Raw genomic sequence first — 18,117 nt, forward strand, 5'->3', positions numbered from 1 at the left:
TAATGATGCTTTTAGGTCTTTTTAAAAGTTCCCAGAGCTTATAAATGTCATTATACCAGGTGACGTTGTTAATTGGGAATTATTTGGAAGTACTGTTCATAGTGCAAACCGTTACTGAATCTATCAAATGAGACAGGGCGTGTTTTTTTTTTTTTTTTTTTGAGACCGAGTCTCGCTGTGTCGCCCAGGCTGGAGTGCAGTGGCCAGATCTCCGCTCACTACAAGCTCCACCTCCCGGGTTCACGCCATTCTCCCGCCTCAGCCTCCTGAGCAGCTGGGACTACAGGTGCCCTCCACCACACCCGGCTAATTTTTGTGTTTTTAGTAGAGACAGGGTTTCACCATGTTAACCAGATGGTCTCGATCTCCTGACCTTGTGATCTGCCCACCTCGGCCTCCCAAAGTGCTGGGATTACAGGCATGAGCCACCACCGTGCCTGGCCTGACTTTTTTTTTTTTTTTTTTTTTTTTTAGCTTAGATCCTATTAAGTTTAAGGAGAAATGAAGAGAGGTCTAAATGAAAAGGTAATGGATTGACATGAATAGTCAAGTTTAGAGCCAGGCATGGTGGGTCATGCCTGTAATCTCAATATTTTGGTAGGCTGAGGCAGGAGGGTCACTTGAGGTCTGAAGTTTGAGATCAGCCTAGTCAACATAGAGAGACCCTATCTTGTCAAAAAAGTAAATAAAAATCAGCTGAGCATGATGGCACACACCTGTAGTCCCAGTTACTCAGGAGTCTGAGGCAGGAAGATTGCTTGAGCCTTGGAATTCAAGGTAGTTGCAGTGAGCTATGATCACACACTGCACTCCAGCCTGGGCAACAGAGCAAGACCCTTCAAAAAATATATAAACAAACAAAGAAGAACACACAAAAGTCAAGTTTACAAATCTATTTCTTTAAAATTTTTCTTTTCAAGAGCTGCCTCCAAAGTGAGCTAATAAAATTGAATTTGCTAATGAAACAAAGTCTTGGCAAAACTGAAACGTGAACCCCTTTTTCACCAATTTTCGGAAGTGTTTTGAATGTCTGGTGCTTTCGTAGCGTCTGGATCCTGAAGGGTGGAACATCCATCTAGTTCTTATGTCTAGAGGTGACTCCCCCTGGGAGACCTACATTACATGAACCATGCCTTGCCTTGAACCCTGTGACTGTCAAGACAAGGTCAAGAACCCCACCATGAGGAATTAAGGAGGCCAGAGCATGGTTGGTGACTTTTTCTGCATCAGGGAGGTCACAGAGGTGTAGTGATTTCCCCCCACCATCTGTCTGTGGCCTCAGCAAGGAGGAAATGAGGAGCTTTCACAGCTGGCGTAGTAAGACAGCCAAGCAAATGATCTTGCTGTGTGGATAAAATGTGTGAAAGATTTCACCGGTGCATCTCTCTGACAGCTCCTGGCATTAAAAGACACAGTTTTCTCTACTCAGCTATTTTTAAAAATTTTTTTAGTTGTTGGTGTTCTTAGTTTTCCCCAACAGGACACCATACCCCTGCTGTAGAGGTGAAGAGAAGCTTTATCTCTCTGTTCTTGAGACCTGAGAGAATTTCTTCCTAGGTGAAGATTTCAATGGTGTAGCTGGATGGCTTATCAGAGGGCGTATAAAAAGAGCCAGATGCCATAAATCGTTCCTGGATATAAATAAATAGAACAGAATAAAACTAGACTCCTAATGGGTTTCTAGGGACAAACAACCAATTGAGCAGGTATTTATTGACCTTCTATGTGCTCAGCAATGTCATAGAGACTCTTGACAGTGGTAAGAGGAATATATGAAAAATATACGGGGTGAACTACCTTTTTCCCAGCTATCAATACTACATATCCTTAAATATGTATATATTTGGCTCTTTCTATTACTGCTGCTATTTCTACATCACAGATGCTTATTCATCCGTCACTACTTCCATTATCCCTACTGCAATTACTCACGGTGCTTTTCTCATAGAGTTTTTATAAATAATTAGTGATCATTCAATAAAGAGCAACTTTTATTTCCAGTATGATCATGATGGTAATGACAAATACTACCATACTCGTTTTACTAAGTATTTCCACTGTTTATTTAGTATTTGCTATATGTTAGCCATTGTACTCAGGCTTTATATACATTTTCTTATTTAATCCCTGCTTTTCTTCCCTGCGGCCTTGGTTATATGAATATCCTTTACTTTCTAGATGAGAAAATTCAACCAGAAAAAAATTGAATATTTTGCCCAAGTAGTTAAGGAGAAGAGCCTAGTCTCTGGAATATTGAAGATGCTCAAAAAACATTTGCCAATTAAGTTATTAACCCTAAAGATAATACTTCATTATGTGGTCTTCTAGCCCAAATAGTAGCTGTTTAGCCAAAATTGTTTTATGGACATTTTATTTGGCCTACACAAGTTTTTCAAAAATGTAAATTAGGGAACATCATTTTAAATTAGGAGAATTCATGTCTCTCTGTCTCTCTGTCACACAGAATTAGAATTTATAGACTGCCTTTGACAAAAATGTAAGAAGTGGCAACTTCATACAATGTCCCATTTTTTTTTCCTTTTCTAAAAATGGACACATTGTGACTGTACATATTTATAGGGCATAATTTGATGTTCTGTTACATATATATGTTGTATAATGATCAAATCAGAGTATTCACATATCCGTCATCTCATACACTTACCATTGCTTTGTGACAAAGACATTGAAAAGCCTCTCTTCAAGCTATTTTATGATATACAATACCTTGCTGTTAACCATGGCCACCCTACTGTGCAACAAAACACCAGAACTTATTCCTCCTAATTATAACTCTCTACCCATTGACCAGACTCTCAGCATCCTCTCCATTCGCTCTCCTCCTCAGGCTCTGGTAACAACTGTTTTACTCTCTGCTTCTATGATATTTTCTCTTTTTTTTTTCCTCTTTTTAGATTCCACATATGAGTAAGATCACCTTGTCCCATATTTTGACCTGGAAGTAATTTCCTGGTGTGGAGTAGCAGCCAATGCCAGGTAGCAGCAGTATTTGCCCAGCCTGCTTTACCTGCTAAAAAGCCTGTAATCCTTTCAGTTTGAGGCCTCTGAAGAAATGCATTGAAGTTTCTTATCATACAGTCCCACAAATTTAGTTAGTGAATTTGATCACTTGGAAGTGAAACCACCCAAGAATACGGATCAGGGCAGGATGCAATAGTGTTATCCTATGGTGCACACAGAAGTGGTATAAAAATTTGAGAACTAAATAGACCAAAGTTCTGGGGTAAGCAGGGATGATTTCATGGGAGCAGTTGAACTTCAACCATAACTGAATGATGGGCACCCTTTGTAAAAGTAGAGAGGAGAAAAAAACAATCATTTTTGCATGATACCCATAAATAATAAAGAACACCACAAATCTGTTTCTCCTTAAGTTTTAGAAAAAACAACTTCTAGCAAGAGCACTGAAATGGGGATTTTTGTTCACCAGAATCATACTGAGTTTCAAAATTCCTGAAATGGCCTGAGAGTAGGTAAGTGAAGCTAAGTAAGACCTGAGGTCCTGGAAATGCCCCGGGAACTAATTGGCACCACAGAGATTCATGAGAGAATCCTTTCTGCCTCACAGAACTGACTTCACTTGCTGGGCCACATCCCCCTCTTTTCTTCTCCCTTCTGGTTCCTAATGCTTTCGGAAGGAGAGACACTGGGAAGCTCAAGGATTGTACCAATTATAATCAGCTCTGTCAATGGCACAGGGCAGGCACAAAACCTCCCAGGTCTTCCAGACAGAAACCTCTCTGGCTCTTGCTGTCAAGCCCAAAGTTGCCTACCCTCAAATTCCAACGTCACAGAAATCCTAACTTGCCAATCTGTCTAGCAATATGGTTGCTGACCTTAGAGCTACCAATACGAAGTCTATTGTCTTAGGTTTATTTCTACCAGCAAGAGGATCTTCCATGTTTCTGACATCCCAATGCAATGGGAGCAAATAGAAGGTGCTGAGTTAAATAATTTTTTGGCATCAAATAGGCTTGTATTTGATTCCTTTGCATAATCTTGGGCTCATTTCCTAATCTTCTAATTCCTGGTATATGATTCAGTTTTCACACTGCTATAAAGAACTTCCCAGAGATGGGTAATTTATAAAGGAAAGAGGTTTTATTGACTCACAGCTCCACATGGCTGGGGAGGCCTCAGGAAACTTACCATCATAGTGGAAGGCGAAGGGGAAGCAAGCACCTTCTTCACAAGGCAGCAGGAGAGAGAAGCAAGCAACAGTAGGGGAAAGCTGCCTTATAAAACCATCAGATCTCATGAGAACTTACTATCATGAGAAGAGTATGAGGGAAACCTTCCTCATGATCCAATCGCCCCCTCTCTTGACACGTGAGGGTTATAGGTATCTCCTGCAACACATGGGGATTACAATGTGATAAGAAATTTGAGTGGTAATATAGAGCCAAACCATATCACTTAATTTCCTTGTCTGTAAAATGTTGAAAATAGTTGTTATGAGAATTAAATCAGATCTGTCATGTAAAGCATCAGAGCAGTAGCTAGCACATACTGAGCACTAAAAATTAATTATTTCATGAATATTGTTATTGATGTTATTATTGCCATAAGGAGGTAATACGAAGCAAGAAAAAAAGAAGTAATATAAGAATTCCAACAGAACTTGGCGAATTAGTGTACATTCCAGTGGATAATCACAATTCAGAGGTACGGGTGAGAGGTCCAAAGAAACTTCAATGTCATAAGCAAGGGAGGAAGTCGTATCTGTGTTTCTTAGAGAAATGTGAGAGGTAACATTCCATTCTGTGTTTTAGCAAGTCACAGGTAAAAATGCTAGTGACAAGTGTAAATGGTTTGCTCAGCACCTGGAAAGCACATGGTGTGAACTTGTTCCACAGCTAGGTGCAGGCTCCTTAGGGTGAGCAGAGGTGTGAATGAAACAAGAGACCCATTAATTCAGTGGGAGCTGGAGCAATGGAAGGCTAATTGCATTTCTAGAGAAGTCCTAATCCGACCACCTTCTTTCTGCTTGTCCACGTTTATAGCATCAAGCTGCTTTGCATGCACCCTGAAGGCTCCTGGTGGCAGGCAGGACTCTAAGTCATCCAGCTTCACGTGACACTTCTATCAGCCTGGTGATCATTTCCAAGACAGTGCCTCATTAAATCAGCCAGCCAGTGCTTGGATGCTTCAAATTATGGTAGAGTCACAGACACCAAAATACTTGGGGCTGTCCATCAAAACAGGCTTCATTAACAAATACTGAAAACAAAAGAATTCTTCCTAGGCTCTACTCCTCGACAATCAGAGGATGACTGGAGTCACCACAGATCCTTGAACAGTTTGTGTGATTTGCAGTCCTGGCAAGTGGTCTATTTTGAATGACTGTTGTAGGAGAGAGGGATAAGTGGAGAGGGAAGAAGAGCTTCAGATTTTTCTTTTCTTGGCTTTATTTTGCAGAATCAAACCATCCCTCTTCCTGTTTTTGACTGTCTGCAGTGGCAGAAATCATCACAATATGGTATCAAAAGTAGTTTTCCTTGTCCTACCACAATAATAAGTTTAGGTTGCATCATTGTAAATCATTAAATTTCCAAGATGGATAGATAGTTAGCAATCAAATGATCTCTCCTCTTATTTTACCAAGAAGAAACAGGGGCCCAGGAAGTTTAGGTGAGATATGTGAAGTCACAGTGTCCTGTTGACATGTACGGTTTCTACCTCATCTCTAATATGGTAGTAGCACCTCAGTTTTCCTTTAAGTAAATAGCCTTTTTAATTCTCAGCTCATATGTTTCAGGCAAGGCCCACCTGAGTTTGCCTGGGACCTGCCATCAAGCTCCAAGTTCCAATAGTTGGCAGAGAACCCAGGTTTGGTCAATTAAATGATTGAATTAGGTACATTCTAGTGACCCTAGCCAGGCCAATGACATGATGTTCCTGGAATTGACCCAGAACTATTAATAAAGGGAAGCTCTCTTTCTGATTAGGGTTCCTGAGCTGGTTGGGTATAGTCTTGGAACTACCAGAGACTGTTTGCTAAGAAACCAGCTACTATTGAAGCCAGCATAGCAATCAATGGAAAGAAGAAACAAAGAAATACTCATCTTTGATGATAACATTAAGGCTCTGGGTCAACTTTTTGGAATTTTTAGTAGCCTGAAATAGTACTATTACTGATTGATCTACTGATTTTTAATTTAAGCCATTTTGAGTTAGGTTTCTTCATCTGTAAACCAAAAATTCTGACTATGTTAGAGCTATCTAGATCACAGGTCATTCTGAGGTCTGGACCAGAGATCTCTCTCTTTTTCATGAAGAACAAAGGGCAAGAATAAACAACAAGAGTTACCACAGAATGTTAATAAGTTCAGTTATAATTGTGACCAAAAGATTGAACTTGCAGAATCTTTTTTTATTTTTTATTTTTATTTATTTATATTTTTGAGACGGAGTCTCGCTTTGTCGCCCAGGCTGGAGTGCAGTGGCGCGATCTCGGCTCACTGCAAGCTCTGCCTCCCGGGTTCACGCCATTCTGCTGCCTCAGCCTCCCAGTAACTTGGACTACAGGCGCCCGCCACCACACCCGGCTAATTTTTTGTATTTTTAGTAGAGATGGGCTTTCACTGTGTTAGCCAGGATGGTCTCGATCTCCTGACCTCGTGATCCACCCACCTCGGCCTCCCAAAGTGCTGGGATTACAGGCATGAGCCACCGCACCCGGCCGAACTTGCAGAGATGTCCCTGCTAGGCTTAGAGGCCTTGGGGAAGACCAGCTAGCAAAAACATTGTGCTTAATTGTAATCCCCAATCAAAAATGATCAGGTGTGTCACATTCATTTTCCCTTTGCAACTTGGCCCCTTCCCCACTAAAGTGACCTTGAACATTTTTTGTCTTATCCCCTGTTCTGGATAGCTATTTCCGTATAGCAAACCACCACCAAACAGTGACTTAAAACAATGACAACAGTTTATTTTGCTTACAATTTTGAGGTTTGATCAAGTTCAGGTAGTGTGGGAGCTCTCAAGTGCCTACAGTCAGATGTTGGCTGGGTCTGAGGTCATCTCAAAGCTTTTCACTAAACTATTTGGTACCATGGCTGGAAATAATTAAACAGCTGGGGTAGAAGAGCTGAGGCTTCTTCAGCGTCTCCTTCTCTGCTCTGTGATCTCTCCAAGAGAGACCTATATGTGGTGGTCCAGGGATTCTTAGGCTTCTTACATGGCAACTGAAGGCATGCAGATCAGGTGTTATGAGAATAATCAGCAGAAGCTGTGTGGCCTTCTCTAACGTAGAGTCAGAAGTCATTCAGTATCATGTCTGCCATGTTGCATTCATCATGATAGTTACAAGGACTCAACAGGTTCAAAAGTAGGGACAAAGGCATCCCTTTTGTTGGGCCAAGTGTTAACACATTTTCAGACATACTTTTTCTAAAATTTTTATTTTAAAAGAAATATAGACCTAGGAAGTTACAAAAATAATACAGAGTCCTATGTATCCTTTACCCTGTCATCCCAGTTATGGCATATTATAGAACCACAGTGCAATATCAAAACCAGGAATTTGGTATTTGTATATTATTGTTACCAAGACTACAGATCTTTTCAATTTTTACCATTTTTTTCAAATCTGCATTCATTTGGTGGTTGTGTGTATGTGTGTGTTTCTGTGCAATTTTTATTTTTTTTTTTTTGAGATGGAGTGTTGCTCAGTTGCCTAGGCTACAATGTGGTGGCATTGTCTTGGCTCACTGCAACCTCCACCTCCCAGGTTAAGCCATTCTCCTGCCTCAGCTTCCCGAGTAGCTGGGACTACAGATGCATGCCATCATGTCTGGCTAATTTTTGTATTTCTAGTAGAGACAGGGTTTCGTCATGTTGGCCAGGCTGGTGTCAAACTCCTGACCTCAGGTGATCCTCCTGCCTCGGCCTCCCAAATTACTGGGATTACAGGCACCAGCCTGCAATTTTATCTCATGTATAGATTTGTGTAACCACCACTACAATCAATATACTGAACCATGCTGTCCACCACTAATTAACTCCCTCATGCTACCTCTTTGTATTTGTACCCAACCCCTCTTACTCTCCTGTTCTCCATCCCCTAGCAGCTATTATTATGTTATCCATCTCTATAGTTTTGTTGAGAATATTTTACGTATTATGATACAGTACCTAACTTCAAGATTAATTTTTTTCAGTAAGTACGATGCCACTGAAGTCCAAAAAGGTCATTGCATATCTCAATAGCTTGTTTGTTCTTATAGCTGAGCATTATTACATTTTACAAATGTAACTATAACCTATTTGCATCTTTATATTTGTAATGACTTTCCTGGAGATAGCATATAATTGGGTCATGTTTTTGTTTTTATTTGTTATTTAATTCACAGTGACAACCTCTGTCTTTTAATTGGTATATTTATTCCGTTTACATTTAAAGTAATTATAGACATTCTAGAGCTTAAGTTTACCATATTATGATTCATTTTCAGTTTGTTCTCTTTTTTACTGCTGTTTCCATTTTCTGGCTGTCTTACATGTGTCTTATGTTTTAGAATTCCATTTTCAGTGGTCTCTTACTTTTTAAAAAATAACATTTTTGACTGGGTGCAGTCCATACACCTGTATTCCCAACACTTTCCCAAGGAGGGCAGATCATTTGAGGTCAGGAGTTCGAGACCTGCCTGGCCAACTTGGTGAAACCCCATCTCTACTAAAAATATAAAAATTAGCTGGGTGTGGTGGCAGGAGCCTGTAATCCCAGCTACTTGGGAGGCTGAGGCATGAGAATTGCTTGAACCTGGGAGGCAGAGATTGCAGTGAGCCAAGATGGCACCATTGCACTCCAGCCTGGCCAATAGAGTGAGACTCAGTCTCAAAAAATATATACATCTATCATTTTTGTATAGTTTTTGTAGTGGTTACTTACATATGTTTCTGAATCTATCAAATTTCTTACAGACTTTGGCTAAGTCCCCTAGTACTTAAATTGTCCTTGCTACCCATTTTCATTGGGTCTGTGCCAAAGACTAGAGTCTATAATACAACCTCATTTAATTCTGCCTAGCCATATGCTAAGCCAAAAAGGGATCACCCTGCAGGTACATCATTTTACCTACATCTTGAACTCTGACTTTAAAACCCAAACTCTAATAGTAGTCAGTAGCTCTATGACCCAAGTTATGAAAGTGATGGTTAATACTTGGGGGTAACTCAGTATTATACTTTGAAAGGCAGGAATCAGGTGACCATCTTCTTCTCTACAGCTTGATACATACAAAGGGTATTGTAAGGTAATGGATGTGTTTTGGCCAAAGATAGAAGTAGAATGTTTATAGCCAGAGTGACTCAGCAAGTTTAGAGCACAGGCACATAACTCCACTTGTTATCACAGCCATGTAGCCATAACATGGGAAGGTTCATCGTTTCGCTGTAAACCACTCTTGTCTGTAAAAGGTATAATTGCCCTGCTGACATGGTACAAGCACACTTGTGACCAGAGAGAGAGAGTCAGAACTATCCGTCTTTGCAGATGGGCAGGGTGAGCTAGGACACAGTTGGGCTCGCTCGTGCCCAGAGAGAGAAAGAGTTAAGCTGCTGACCCTGAAGGTAAGGGAGGGCTGGCCATGCGTGTGGGAACCACCAGACTAAGCAGCCAAGACAGGGCAGACAGTGTGAGAGAACTGGTGTGAATGAGCTACTGGTGAGAGAGCTGCTGAACAAAACTACATATCCCCTGCCTAGGGCCCCCCAAGTGTTCTTTCAGCTATTTGTTCATCCACCCACTCCCTCTGGATCTCAGCATGAGCTGGAACATGACCCTGGGCCTGGCAATTGGTGTAGTCATGAACCTGACAAATATATAAACGTGACATATCAAGATGCAAATTCAAGTTTAATAAATATATGCTGCATGACCACTATGTACCAGGCTCTGGATTTTCACTTAAATGATCACTTTTCATCTCCTCAGCAGCTACAAGAGCTATCATAAGATGAACTGACACAATAAGGGTTTCATAGCAAACCAAAGTAGAGCAAAACATAATAGCAGACAGGAACCCAATGGAAACAACCCCATACCAGGTTTGCCACTGTGGGCTTTGAGAACACCCAAACTGTATACAGTTCTGTTATTCTTGTTGCTTACTCTTCTCAAATGTCAGTGAACACAATGAAGCTGAAAGAAATAATTATGTATGTATACACCCACACGGGCATGCACGCACACACACAGACTCCTTAATTGGTCACTTAGAGTATTGTTTACATTTTGACTATATGAAGTTTCAAACATATGCAAAGGTAAAGAGAATATTATAATGAACTCCTTCCTATCTATTACCCAGCTTCAATAATTATCCATATCGATAGTTTTTCAGTCTTGATTTACCTACTTTCTACACTGTTACCTTTTGCTGTGTAACTTTAAGTCAAATCCCAGATGTCCTGTTATTTCGTCTATACACCCTCTGCTATGAATTGCTAGCTGATAAAAGGACTTTCTCTTCCTCCTTGACTACCATTGCCATATTACCTCTGACAACATTTATAATAATTCCTTAATATCACCTAATATTAAGATGGTTGAAAAGTGATTCCGATTGTATGTGGTTTCATCTTAGCTGATCATTTTACCTAAAATCCAGGTATGTAAGAGATTATCAATATAGTAGGGAAAATAAGAGTAATAATGAATGAAAGCACTAGAGAAAAAGAAAGTACCCATAGAGAGCTACATGTGAGGCTGTCTGGGAGAGACTAGAGGTATTTGAAGCATTCTAAGCATTCTCAGCAGTGAAAATCCTGCGTGAGCTGCCTTGGTGGGTACAGAAGTGTCCTCTGTCCTGTCAAGCTGCCTCATGAAGCGCTTGTTGTGAACGCTTCCTGATAGCAGGCACAGTGATGATCACATCCACAATGGAATTCTAGATATGATGCCTTCTTTTTCACTGGGAGAATGATGGTGCCTTATAGATGAAACAAGATGCCTGCCAAATGAAATAGGATGTTTGCCTCTAATTGTAACAGCTTAATAACATAAGGGATAGTCCACAAAACTTTTTAAAATTCTGGGCTGATGCAAACTTGCTGCTGGGTCTCTGCCAGCTCATTGCACCTGCAGCATTTCCCCACTAATATTTCAAAGTGTCAGCTTAAGTGGCCTGAGAGCTGCCTGCAGAACTATAGTAATTGCTGGGATATGCCTAGACCAGCTGAGATAATAGGGCGCCAAGAAGCAGGGGAAAATGTCAACAGCTGGGGTTCATGCGACTAATTTTGTTTTCTTTAAACTTCATGGAATGACAAATCCCACTAAGAGCTAATCTGGAATTATACAATCACCAGACTCTTTATGTATTTTTAAATCCATGCAGTCAGTCAGTAAATACATAGCAAACATGTATCAAAGTCACGGACGCTTTTGCCTCTTACACCTGTGGTGGGCATCAAACCTGCAGCCTTCTCTCGGGCTGAATCTGACCATGACCCCTGCATACTTCTTACCATCAAGCTCCAGGCAGCAGCCGTAGTGTAATTATTAACATAGGATACAAAATCTGTTTTCTTTTTCAAGCATATTCTCAACCTCTCTGAGAAAGGGTAACAAAGGGCTGACTGCTGTATGTGACTGTACTGTCTTATTGTAAACAAACTAACAATGCTGCAAATTTCTGAACAGGGCAGAGACCAAACTTGTCTATATTTTTAGAACCACGTATCATGCTAGGAACAAGGAAGCTGCTCAAAAATATTTATTTAAGGATGCAGTGGGTAGTTGAGCAAAAGAAGCATCACGTATGTGCTATCTGAATCCAGTAATCTGGATGTGTATGGAAAATAAGAATAACACTAGCAATGGTAATCTAAAATAATTAAAATGGAAGCTGATCCTTATCGAATAATATCTTTATCTCAGGTGCTCTGCAAAAGTATATTCATGGACAATCTCTCATTTATTGCTCACAGCCTTCAGTGATAGATTCTGTTATTGACTTCATGTTTCCAAAGGGGAAACTGAGGCTTAGAGAAGTTAAACAAGTGGCCCAAAGAGCAGCTTGCAGTCTGAGTCCACTGCCTACATTCTTTTCCCATCCACTGCAGCATGCTGACTCTGGTATAAAAAGCCTGCCCAATTTTAGGTGATCATTTTTGTCTCTAGGTATCTTTGTACAATATATCTTACACGGTCATTTCCTCCTGGAATTAACAGCATGCTGTACAATTTTTCCACTATTATTATTTTAATTTTTTTGAGATGGGGCCTCACTCTGTCATACAGGCTAGAATGCAGTGGTGTGAACATGGCTCACAGAAGCCTCGACCTCAAGCAGTGCTCCCAACTCCGCCTCCCAAGTGACTGGAAATACAGATGCATGTCACCACACCTGGCTAATTAAAAAAAAAAATTGTAGAGATAGGATCTTGCCATGTTGCCCAGGCTAGTCTCAATCTCCTGGGCTCAAGCAATTCTGCCTCAGGCTCCTAAAGTGCTGGGATTATAGGCATGTTTCACCATGCCTAGCCTCAGTACTTATATTTACAATTTGGGGTTTGGGTGAAAATTAAAGGACTTCTACAGAAAAGATAGCAGATGTGTCCTAGGAAGAAACTTTAGAAAAACCAGAATTGGCTGGCAATGGAAAAGAAAACACTCTGGCAGGTGGTATCCCTTGTGGGTATTTCAGGTGCCAAGGCATGAGTAGAGTGGTGAGAAAGTGATAAAATGCGTATGACCAGAAAAACAGATGTGCAGAGAAGCATGGATTAGAGCTTTAAGGAAGCTAGTTTCACAAATGACTTGGTAAATATCAGTAGAGCTTCATTTTATGGCTATTTCTGTGTTTTACTTGAATTACTCATTACCCACAGAAATAGAATTCAGGAGTGGGGTTCTTGAAAATTTACACGTCAGATCTTTTATTAAGTGTAATTGAAAAGGGTTAACACTAGCAATTTTCTTCCATCTGTTCTGTATTTGAAAATATACTCACTCATACATTTTATGCACACACGTTATATATGTATGTACACTTGTATATGTTTATGTTGTATATGCACATACACTTGTATATGTTTATACTTACACATTATAAATATATAATGTTTGTATATATAAAGTACATATATTATAGAAATAAAAAATACAGTCCTTTTGGCAGTACCTGGCTACAATGACAAAAGGAGAAACTTTTAAATTCTGTGAATATGTTTGAATTTAAGACAGTAGGGGATATTAAATGACTTCTGTTATAAAAATAAAGTAACAAGCAAATGTCACCCATTGAAAAGAAAACCATCGGTTTAAATGATGCCTTATTATGGAAAAGAGTAAGGTTATTTATTATACTTTTGATGAATATTTTGTTTGTTTTTAGTTATTAGCAATTATGAATGATGCTAATATAAACACTAAATTACAAATAATGCTGACATACCTATGTGCACCAAGTGTGTGTTCCACATATGTATAGTAGATATACATCTATGAGTATCATTGCTTCGTCATATAGCATTGCATTAGTTTTGTATTCTTGCATAGAAAATGACCCCAAATACTTAGAGGTTTAAAACAACTAACACTTATTGTCAGAATTTCTTTGCATCAGGAATCTGTGTGCACCTCAGCTGGGTTCCTGTAGCTCAGGCTTTCTCACAAAGCTGCAGTCAGGGTGTTGGTTGAAGATACTGTCTCATATGAAGGTTGTATGGAAGAAGAATCTGCTTCCAAGCTTGTACACATAGCTGTTGGCAGGTTGTTGGATTGAGAAACTTAGTTCCTCTCTGGATGTAGGACGGAAATCTCCCTTCATTCCTTGCCATATTGCCCTCCCTTTAGGATTGCTCAGGACATGGCAGCTGGATTTCTGGAGAGAGCAAGAGAATAAGAAAGATGAATGACAAAGTCTTTTTTAAAAAAAAAAACTTAAACTTTTTAATTTTGAGATAATTAATTGCAGATTTATTCACATGTAGTTGTAAGAGAGATCCTGTGAAGCTTTTACCCAGTTTCCCACAGTGGTAACATCTTCCACAACTATAATAAAATATCAAACCAGGATATTGACACTGATACAGTCCAGATACAGAATCACTCCATCACCAGAAAGATGCTTCATGTTGTCCTTAATATCTTTGGATACATTTACCTCCTACCCACTTCTCCTCCTTAATCCTTTGCAACTACTACTCTCTTTTCTATTTCTACAGTTTTGTCATTTCAGCAAAGATATGTAAGAGGAATTGTGCAGTATACAACCTTTTGGCATTGGCTTTTTTCATTCAGCTAATTCTCTGGATATTAATTCAGTTGCATGTATTAACAGCTTCGTTCTTTTTACTGCTGACTAGACTTATCTGGAGTGGATGTACTACACTCTGCTTAACCATTCACCCACTGAAGGACATCTGGCTTTGGAGAGGCCAGTGGCCACTTAATGATATCCATGTCCTAATCCCTAGAATCTGAATATGTTACCTGGCAAAAGGGACATTGCAGATATGATTAATATCTTGAGACAGGGAGAACATCCTGGATTATTTGGGTGGGATAAATATAATCCAAAGATATTTGTAAGAGAGAAGCAGGAAGACCAGAGTCAGAAAAAAAAAAAAAAAGATTTCACAAAGGAAGCAGAGGAAGAAGAGACGGGACCATGAATTCAGTGGTTGCAGCAATGTGGCCAAGAGCCAAACAAATTCAAGCACCATCAGAAACTGGAAAAGGCCAGGAAACACTCTCCCCTAGAGTCTCCAGAATGAATGTGCACCTGCTGACAACTTGATTTTAGGACTTCTGACCTCCCAAACTGTCTAATAATAAGTTTGTATTATTTTAAGCCACCAAGTGTGTGATAATTAGCTACAGCAGCAATAGAAAGCTAATGTAGGTTTGTTTCCAATTTTTGGTGATTACAAATAAAAATGCTATAAACATTCATATCCTGGTTTTTGTGAGAATATGACTGTATGAGTCCGGGTCTTCTAGAGGGATAGAACGAACAGGACATATGTACACAGGAAAGGAAGTTTATTAAAGAGAATTGACTCACGTAATCCCAAGGTAAAAGTCCCACAATAGGGCCATCTGCAAGTTGAGGAGCAAGGAAACCAGTGGTGGATCAGTCTGAGTCCCAAAACCTCACAGGTAGAGAAACCAACAGTGCAGCCTTCAATCTGTGGCCAAAGGCCTGAGAGTCCCTGGCAAACCACTGGTGTAAGTCCAAGAGTCCAAAGGCTGAAGAACCTGGAGTCCGGTGTTCAAGGGCGGGAAGAATCCAGCACTGGAGAACGATGAAGGCAGAAAGACTCAGCAAGCCAGCTCATCCCACCTTCTTCTGCCTGCTTTTTCTAGCCGCACTAGCAGCCAGTTACATGGTGCCCACCCAGACTGAGGGTGGGTCTGCCTCTCCCAGTCCACAGACTCAAATCTTAATCTCCTCTGGCAACGCCCTCACAGACACACCCAGAAATCATACTTGGCATCCTTCAATCCAATCAAGTTCACACTCCACATTAACTATCACAATGACTTTTATTTCTCTGGAATAAAAGCCAAGAGGTACAATTGCCAGTTTACGTATTAGTTATACGTCTAGTCTTTTAAAGACATACCTGGACTCTTTTCCAGAGTGTACCCAAAAAAATTATATTAATTGTACAGTTTGTTGACATCCTTTTTCACCTTTGATGTTGTTACTATTTTTTTTATTTTAACCATCCTGTAGATGTGCTGTGACATCTCATTTTAGTTTTAATTTGCATTTCTCTGATGAATAATGATGTTGAACATCTTTTTGAGGGTTTTTGATATCTGTAGAGCATCTGTGATGAAATGTCCCTTTATGTCTTTTGCCCATTTTCTTTTTGAATTGTTTTCTACTTTTACTTTTGAGGTTTGAGAATTCCTTTTACACAGCTATTCAAATTGTTTTGCCCCTCTATAAGCAAGGTGTTTTTTTTCCCTTTCTTATTGCTTTCAAATGTTTTTCTTCAGTTTTCTAATGTTGGATTATAATGTGTCTTTGTATGGATTTCTCCAGGTTTATTTTGAGTTTGTTCAGCTTCCGGTATCTCTAGGTTAATGTCTTTTGCCAAATTTGGGGAGTTTTCAGCCATCAAGATTCTGATTAGTCCATAGAGGACTTAGAGTCTTTCTCCAGCTCTGCCCTCCTTCTAGTTTCCTTCTGTGACTCCAGCGTCACAATTGTTTGATCTTTCGTTATAGTTCCTTTGGTCCCTGGTGCCCCTTCCTTCCCTCCCTCCCTCCCTCCCTCCCTCCCTCTCTCTCTCTCTCTCTCTCTCTCTCTTTCTTTCTTTCTTTCTAAATTCTGTATATTTTCTGTTTTTGTTCAGCTTGGTTAATTTCTGTCACCCATTCAAGTTTTAAATTGGTTATTGCATTTTTTAAGTTCTAAAATTTCCATTTAGTTCTTCTTTGTATCTTCTATTTCTTTGCTGTGTCAACGAAAAGAGTAAAATATTTGAAGAGATTCATTCTGAGCCAAATATGAATGACCATGGCCCATGACACAGCCATGGAAGTCCTGAGAACATGAGCCCAAAGTATTTGGGGTGCAGCTTGGTTTTATACACTTACACATTTTAGGGAGGCATGAGACAACAATGAAATACATTTAAGAAATACATTGGCCGGGCGCGGTGGCTCAAGCCTGTAATCCCAGCACTTTGGGAGGCCGAGACGGGCGGATCACAAGGTCAGGAGATCGAGACCATCCTGGCTAACACGGTGAAACTCCGTCTCTACTAAAAACAATACAAAAAAACTAGCCGAGCGATGTGGCGGGCGCCTGTAGTCCCAGTTACTCAGGAGGCTGAGGCAGGAGAATGGTGTAAACCCGGGAGGCGGAGCTTGCAGTGAGCCGAGATCGCGCCACTGTACTCCAGCCTGGGAGACAGGGCGAGACTCTGTCTCAAAAAAAAAAAAAAAAAAAAAAAAAAAAAGAAATACATTGGTTTGGTCCAGAAAGGTGGGACAACTCAAAGCAAGGGCTTCCAGGCTATAAGTAAATTTAAACATTTTCTGGTTGACAATTGGTAGAGTTTATCTAAAGACCTGGGATCACAGAAAGGAAATGTTCCGGTTAAGATAAAAGATTGTGGAGACCAAGGTTCTTTTGAAGTGTTACAGTGGCTACCCTTAGAGACAATAGATGACAAATGTTTCCTATTCAGATCTTTAAAAGGTACTAGACTCTTGGTTAATCTCTTTAGGATTGGGAGGGCCTGGAAGAAAAGGATCTAGCTTTGTTAATAGAGATTCTTTACAGATGTAAATTTCCCCCCACAATGGCTTGGCAGAGCCATTTCAAGATATGGCAAAGAAACATGTTTCCGTGTAAAATATTTTGACTTTCTTCTTTGTCACATAATATTATTCCAGCGTCAAATTGGGAAGTAAGTCAGATACATAGGGTTAAATAAAACCCATCTGATGAGAATTTAATGATTTGTGGGGCAGGAGTCCCCAGACTCCCTAGATAGGAATTTGGGCAAGATTAAAAAAAAAAAAAAAATCAGAGTTTAGTCCTCAGCTGGAACGTACTAATTTTTATTTCAGTCATATTTGCAATTTCTTTTTAAAGTATTTTTATGATGGCTGTTTTAGAACCCTTGTCAGATAATTCTAATATAATTGTCATCTTCGTGTTAGTATCTTCTAGTTGTCTTTTTTTGTTTTCATTCAGCTTGAGATCTTACTTTTTTTGGGGGGGGTGCGGGGGGTGGGGAAATTAAACATCCTGTTCCTAAACAACAAATGGGTCAATGAAGAAATTAAACAGGTAATTTAAAAATTCTTTTGGCCAGGCACGGTGGCTCATGCCTATAATCCCAGCACTTTGGGAGGCCAAGGCAGGCAGATCACGAGGTCAGGAGATCAAGACCATCCTGGCTAACATGGTGAAACCCCATCTCTACCAAAAATACAAACAATTAGCCAGGCATGGTGGTGGGTGCCTGTAGTCCCAGCTACTTGGGAGGCTGAGGCAGGAGAATGGTGTGAACCTGGGAGGCAGAGCTTGCAGTGAGCCAAGATAGTGCCACTGCACTCCAGCCTGGGCGACAAGCAAGACTCCATCTCAAAGAAAAAAAAAATTATTTGAGACAAAT

General features: G+C 40.1%; 1 long non-coding RNA gene across 1 annotated transcript in view; it reads left to right on the top strand.

Annotated features, from left to right (window-relative positions):
* Positions 1 to 18,117, top strand: part of LOC117068953 — a 95,704-nt gene that overhangs the window by 31,596 nt on the left and 45,991 nt on the right. The window lies entirely within an intron of this gene.

Source organism: Trachypithecus francoisi, unplaced genomic scaffold (genome assembly GCF_009764315.1).
Source record: "Trachypithecus francoisi isolate TF-2019V2 unplaced genomic scaffold, Tfra_2.0 Lachesis_group21, whole genome shotgun sequence".
Taxonomy (NCBI): Eukaryota; Metazoa; Chordata; class Mammalia; order Primates; family Cercopithecidae; genus Trachypithecus; species Trachypithecus francoisi.